Source organism: Pollicipes pollicipes, unplaced genomic scaffold (assembly GCF_011947565.3).
Source record: "Pollicipes pollicipes isolate AB1234 unplaced genomic scaffold, Ppol_2.1 Scaffold_2216;HRSCAF=2595_pilon_pilon_pilon, whole genome shotgun sequence".
NCBI classification, from domain to species: Eukaryota; Metazoa; Arthropoda; class Thecostraca; order Pollicipedomorpha; family Pollicipedidae; genus Pollicipes; species Pollicipes pollicipes.
Genome location: NW_023596072.1, coordinates 20540 through 26596, shown reverse-complemented (window position 1 = coordinate 26596; position 6057 = coordinate 20540). Strand labels below are relative to the sequence as shown.

Genomic DNA, 6057 nt, shown 5'->3' with positions numbered 1-6057 from the left:
CTCTGAATCCATCATCATCGAGGAAATACCAAAAAACGCTCCGCGCGACCAGCCACGCCTTCACAAAGCATTTACCCGCCACCGATCCGCGCAGACATCGGGCATAATGTTCGGCATTAGATTAGTTTTACTGACATGCCGCATCTATCCACGTGTCACCATTCCTCCCTTTCTGTCACATGACAGGTGACATACCCGAACTACAGACATTTCCTATTAAATATATTCTTTCGTCTAGCTTCGACGAGCCACGACAAGCATGAATGACACGATGACACTCGCGCTGCGAGCGATGACACAAGCGCATAGGGAGCAGAGGAGCGCGAGCAGGGCCGTGCTAATTCCGTCTTCGGCGCACGCGGGATATCCGCCACGAGTTGGCCTCTTCGTACTTGTTGTACAGCGGCTCCAGGCGCTGGTTCTTCTTGAACTTGGACAGTTTGGTTGGGTCGGACACCTTAAAGAAAGAGGGCGCGTACTCTACCAGCCACTTGGGGTCAATGGTGGTGACCTCACGCATGTACTCCTTGGTTGTCTGTACCAGCTCGTGGTAAATAACCCACTCCGGCTGGCGGTTGAACAGCGACGATGACGGATGGATGTAGACGTTCTGCGAGTCGACCAGCGTGCGGTATCCCTCCTGTGGGTCCTTCTTGGCCGCGTTGCGGAAGAACCCGGAGCAGACGGCCTTCTGGACGCGTGCCACGTTCTTGCCGCAGCTGACCACGTCCAGCTTGTGCCGGTCCATGATGCCCATCAGCTGCTTCCGCACATCCTGGGCCCGCTTCAGCGTGCGGATTTGCACGAAGTTCTCGTAGCACCAGGGGTTGCTGAACTTGTTGTTTTTCCACGAGTTGTAGACGGCGAGCAGCGTGAGGTGGTCGCCCTCCTGCTGGTTGAACTTGGCCTTCTTCTGGTCCGCCAGCTGTTGCTTGTCCTTGGGCCGGTAGAACACGTTCTGCACGGACAGCATGGAGACGATGGTGAGGATCTCGTCTGAGCATTGCAGCTGCACGGACATGATGAGCATCTTGGAGAGGTTCGGGTCGAGCGGGAACTCGGCCATGCGCCGGCCGAACCGGGTCAGCAGACCCTCGTCATCCAGCGCCGACAGCGAGTGCAGCTGCTCCACGCGATCACCATCGTCTCCATCGGTGGCGGGTCCATGAAATCGAAGCTGATGAGGTCGTTGATGCCCATGGCCTTGAGCTGCAGCACCACAGCGGCCAGGTTGGTGCGCTGGATCTCGGGCACGTTGGTGGTGAGCATCTCGTCGCGGTAAGCGCGCTCTGTGTAGAGCCGGTACCCCTTGCCGGGCCCGGTGCGGCCGGCGCGGCCGGCGCGCTGCTTAGCCTGTGCCTGCGAGATGGGGGTAACCACCAGCGAGTCCATGCCCGTCTTCGAGTTGTACACCTTCTGCTTGACGAAGCCCGGGTCCACCACGTAGTAGATGCCGTCGATGGTGAGCGACGTCTCGGCGATGTTCGTGGCGATGACGACCTTGCGTGAGCCGGGCGGCGCCGGGTCAAAGATGCGTGTCTGCATCTCCGACGGCAGCGACGAGTACACCGGCAGGATGATGAGCTCGGGCACGTCCGGCCCCAGCGACTTCATGCGCTCGTACAGGATCTCGCACGCCGTGTCGATCTCCTCCTGACCGGTGAGGAAGAGCAGCACGTCGCCGGGCGGCTCGTTCAGGTGGATGTGCATGACGGTGATGAGCGACGCGTCCAGGTAGTCCGTCTCCGGCTCCTTGGCGTAGAGGATCTCCACCGGGAACGTGCGGCCGGGAATCGTGAAGATGGGCGCCTCGAAGAAGTACTGCGAGAACTTGACGGCGTCGAGCGTGGCCGACGTCACCACCAGCTTCATGTCCGGTCGCCGCTTGATGGTCTGCTTCAGCAGGCCGAACAACACGTCCGTGCTCACAGTGCGCTCGTGCGCCTCGTCTAGCATGATGCATGAGTAGGTGGACATGTCCGGGTCGATGAGACACTCTCGCAGCAGCATGCCCTCCGTCATGTACTTGATGACCGTTTCCGTGCTAGTGCAGTCCTCGAAGCGGATGGTGTAGCCGACCTCCTGGCCGAGCATGCAGCCGTATTCCTCGGCCACGCGCTTGGCCACCGACATGGCCGCCACGCGGCGGCTGCGTGCAGCCGATCCGGCCCTTGACCGTGTAGCCGGCCTCGGCCAGGTACTGGGTCATCTGCGTCGTCTTGCCAGAGCCTGTCTCGCCGATCACGATCAGGATCTGGTTGTCGGTGATGGCTTTCACCAGCTGCTGCTTCAGCTTGTAGATGGGCAGTGACTGGCGCTGCTCAATAATACTCATGTTGGTCTTCTTGCCGTAGGAGCCGCGCGCGCCGGACGTGATATGCTTCTTCCACTCGGGCAGGTCCTGGCCGAGCGAGCCGCTGGGCCCGCCGCGGCCGCCCACGCCCTCGCGCGCTGTCGCGTCCACCTCAGGCATTGGGTCATTCCAGTTGGGCCGCTCCTGTGGCGCCGCCAGCGCCGCCTCGGCGTCGCGCTGTGCCATCTTCTGCTCGCGCCGCTCCTTGGAGAGCGCGCCCTGCATCATGGCCGCCTGCGCCAGCGAGCCGTCCGGGTTCTTGACGATGCGTACCGGGCTGAGGTCGGCAGCCGCGCGGCCGTGGCCCATAAGGAACGGCGGCTCGTCCTCCACCAGCTCGATCTCCACCTCCGCATCGTCCTCGTCGACACGCGGCAGCACACCCGTCTCCTCGTCGAACTCGGGGTACTCGGACTTGTCGATCACGTTGGCGGCGATCATCTGCTTCAGTTCCCAGCGCTCCGGCGACGAGATCCGCTGCACGCGCCGTACCGCGTTCAGCGCGTCGTCGTCGATGGCCGGCGCGCCGCGCTGCTCGGGGCCGGTCCGGGTTGCGCGCCAGCAGGCCGTCGTCGGCCACGCGTACGGCCAGGCTGGGGTTCAGGTCCTCGCCCGTCTGCTGATCCACCTCCTTCATTGTCAGCGACGTCTTCTGGCCGGTGAACGAGAGGACCTTGACTTTGACGGCCTGACCGCGCGACACCACCTCGTTCACGTCAGCCACGCGGCCCTCGGGCGCAGCTGCGAGATGTGCACCAGGCCCTCCAGGCGGCGTTTCAGCCCCTCCAGCTGCACGAAGCAGCCGAAGTTCATTATGTTGACCACCTTGCCGTCGTATACCTTGCCCACCACCGGCTCGTCCCAGTGCCGGCCGCTCGCGCTGCGGCGTCGTTCGCGGCTGCGATCGCGAGAGGGGACCGCTCGTGGCGAGGCCGGTCGTGTCGGTCACGTTCGCGGCGGGAACGGTCTCGCGAGCGAGACCGCTCGCGCCGAGACCGGTCGCGCGATCGGGACTCGTCGTGGCGCCGATGGCCTGGAGAGCGCGAGCGGCTGCGGTGGCGCCGGCGCTTGCGGTCGCCGCTGCGGCTTCGGCTCCGGCTGTGCCGCCGGCGCTTCTCGCGACTCCGACTGCGACTTCGGCGCCGCCTGTCGGTTTCTGGTTTAACTGCAGTTTGTCGGGAGGGTGCCAGCATCTCGAGCGCGCCCATCGCGTCGTCAATGAGGGCGTCGTTCTCCAGCTTGACTTTGGCTTCCCCGTCTTCCTTTTTTATCTGTGAATGTGCAGGAATGCATACTGAGAACAGCACTAATGAGCTGTTTTTGAGAACCGCAGAACATTGTTTCACTAATGACCTGAACAAATTAGGCAATCTTACCATCTGGTAAATATTGAGCAACCAACTGGACAGGGCTGTCGCGGTAACCGCCGGCTGGCAGGCAGAACAGACGAACATCCATTAACGCAAACGAACGTAGATGCCGGTCGCCCACGAAAAAGACACCCACCACGCGGGCCGAAAACCACTTCGTGTCATGCTAGCGGGGGTGGGGGGGGGGGAGGAATGACACTGCCGTTCACCCACCTCGTCGATCAGCATGGTCCTCATGGCGGGGTCGTTCTTCAGGGCGAGCGCGGGCACGAGGGCACGCCGCTCCTCCTGCGGGTGTGCCCCGGGTCCAACCGGCCGCCGTCAGTCTCGGCGGCGGCAGTGGCGCGGTGGCAGCGCTCGGCTCGGCGCCGACTGGCCGCATAAGCTGGATGATGCGCAGCAGGCTGGCCGTCAGAGAGTCGGGAAACTCAGCACCGTTCTGCTCCAGCACCCGCTTGAAGGCGCCGAACGTGGTGTGCTTCTGAGCCAGCGCGATGATGAACTCGGCCAGGTCTTTGTCGTTGATACCCAGGTGATTGTCGAGCTCAGTGCACAGCTTGGAGACCAGCGAGAGGTGCTCCAGCTGCTCGATCTCGGCGGCCATGGCGGCGATTGAGAGCCGGTGCGCACGCGACCGTGGCGACCGATCGTACTCTGATGACACACAGGGAATGGCACTTCAGGACAAACTCACATGGCAAGCCTGCTCAGACAGACTGGGTTTGAGGGTTGCCCTCAACTGCACCAGATCCGGCAGGTACATCATAAAAAACCCTAGGTGATGCAGCAGGAACTGGGAATCTGCAGGGAACAACCAATATTGTGGATGAGTGGCCCCACAGTGGATTTGGGCCCCTCTCAGCTTTTTTGTCTGTGGTACAGCATAATTCTAAAAATGAAACACACAGGTCTCAACAAAACATTGATGCCCCAGTGGTATAGGGAAGGGAACTGGATGTGTTAAACAGAAGCACTGAGTTAAGGTCTGGATGGGGGGCCATATTCACAGATATAACTGATGACAAAGGTCACCTGGCACCTATTTACCTGTGTCAGCCCATGCCTGGGATGAACAACAAATTTTCTAAAAGGTTATAATAAGTAGCAAAAATACAAATGTGAATTGGACATTGGGCACAGCCTGGGCTGATTGCAGAACTGGCACAGTCTGCCTGAACAGAGTTCCCATGAGAGAGTGATGATGCTGGATAATAGCTGGCTACAAGTGCACTTGGTTGTTCAGAGCCAGATAGGACGTGCATCTTGCAACTACTAACAGGTGAAGAACTCAGGTGTTTGGTACAATATATCATGAAATATCCCCTTATTCTAAATGTGAAAATGACATTTACTTTAAGCTGTGCAGTGTAGCAGCAACAGTGCAGAGCAATATCACCGTGGCTACGGAGTCAATAGGAGTACCAGAGTTTGGCACACAGGCACCTCTAATTCCCAGGTCTCTCTCTCTCTCTCCTCTCTCTCTCTCTCTCTCTCTTCTCTCTCTCTATCTCTATCTCTCCTCTCCCTTCCTCCTCTCCCTCTCCTCTCCTCTCTCTCCTCTCCCTCTCCTCTCCCTCTCCCTCTCCCTCCCTCCCTCTCCCTCTCTGCTCTCTCTCTCTCTCTTCTCTCTCTCTCTCTTCTCTCTCTCTCTCTCTCTCTCTCCTCTCTTAACCCAACCTAACCACAATGTAACCAAACTGACCTGACCTGACCTGACAAACAAACCTGACCTGACCTGACCTGACCTGACCTGACCTGACCTGACTGACCCAACTCACATCACCTCACCTCACCACCTCAACCTCACCTCACCTCACCTCACCTCACTCTACCTAACCTAACCTACCTAACCTAACCTAACCTAACCTAACCTCCTAACCTAACCTAACCAACCTAACACAAACCTCCTATGCCTCTATAGTTTCAAGCCAACATCAGTGGGGAAATTATGCACAATTTATATTGAACTGACTGGGAGCAAATGTGTGCACATGATACTCACATGCCCAGACCAATGTGTTTGAGTTTTAGTTTGAGTTTTTCACTTTTGAGTTTGGTGCAATGGAAGGATGTCTTGCAAACTGGCCCATGGGCCTGTGTCTCTTCTTGAGATGGAATTAAGCACAATAACTTCCTAGTGTGAGTGTCACAGGAGGTGATGCAGTAAAATGAGCATCGCAGCATCCTTGATGCTGGATGCTGGTGGGGCTGTGGTGCTGGTGGCGTGCCATACCTGTATCATGGGATCACTCAAGCACTCAAGCACTCAAGATCACTCAAGTTTTGTCCAAAATGCAGGGACCGTCTTAGTCCTCCAGTCTTTAGTCCTCTTCA

General features: G+C 58.6%; 1 pseudogene; it reads right to left on the bottom strand.

The window, feature by feature from the left end:
• Positions 1-205: 205 nt before the first annotated feature.
• Positions 206-4006, bottom strand: LOC119096860 (ATP-dependent RNA helicase DHX8-like; annotated as a pseudogene).
• Between the last annotated feature and the right edge of the window lie 2051 nt (positions 4007-6057).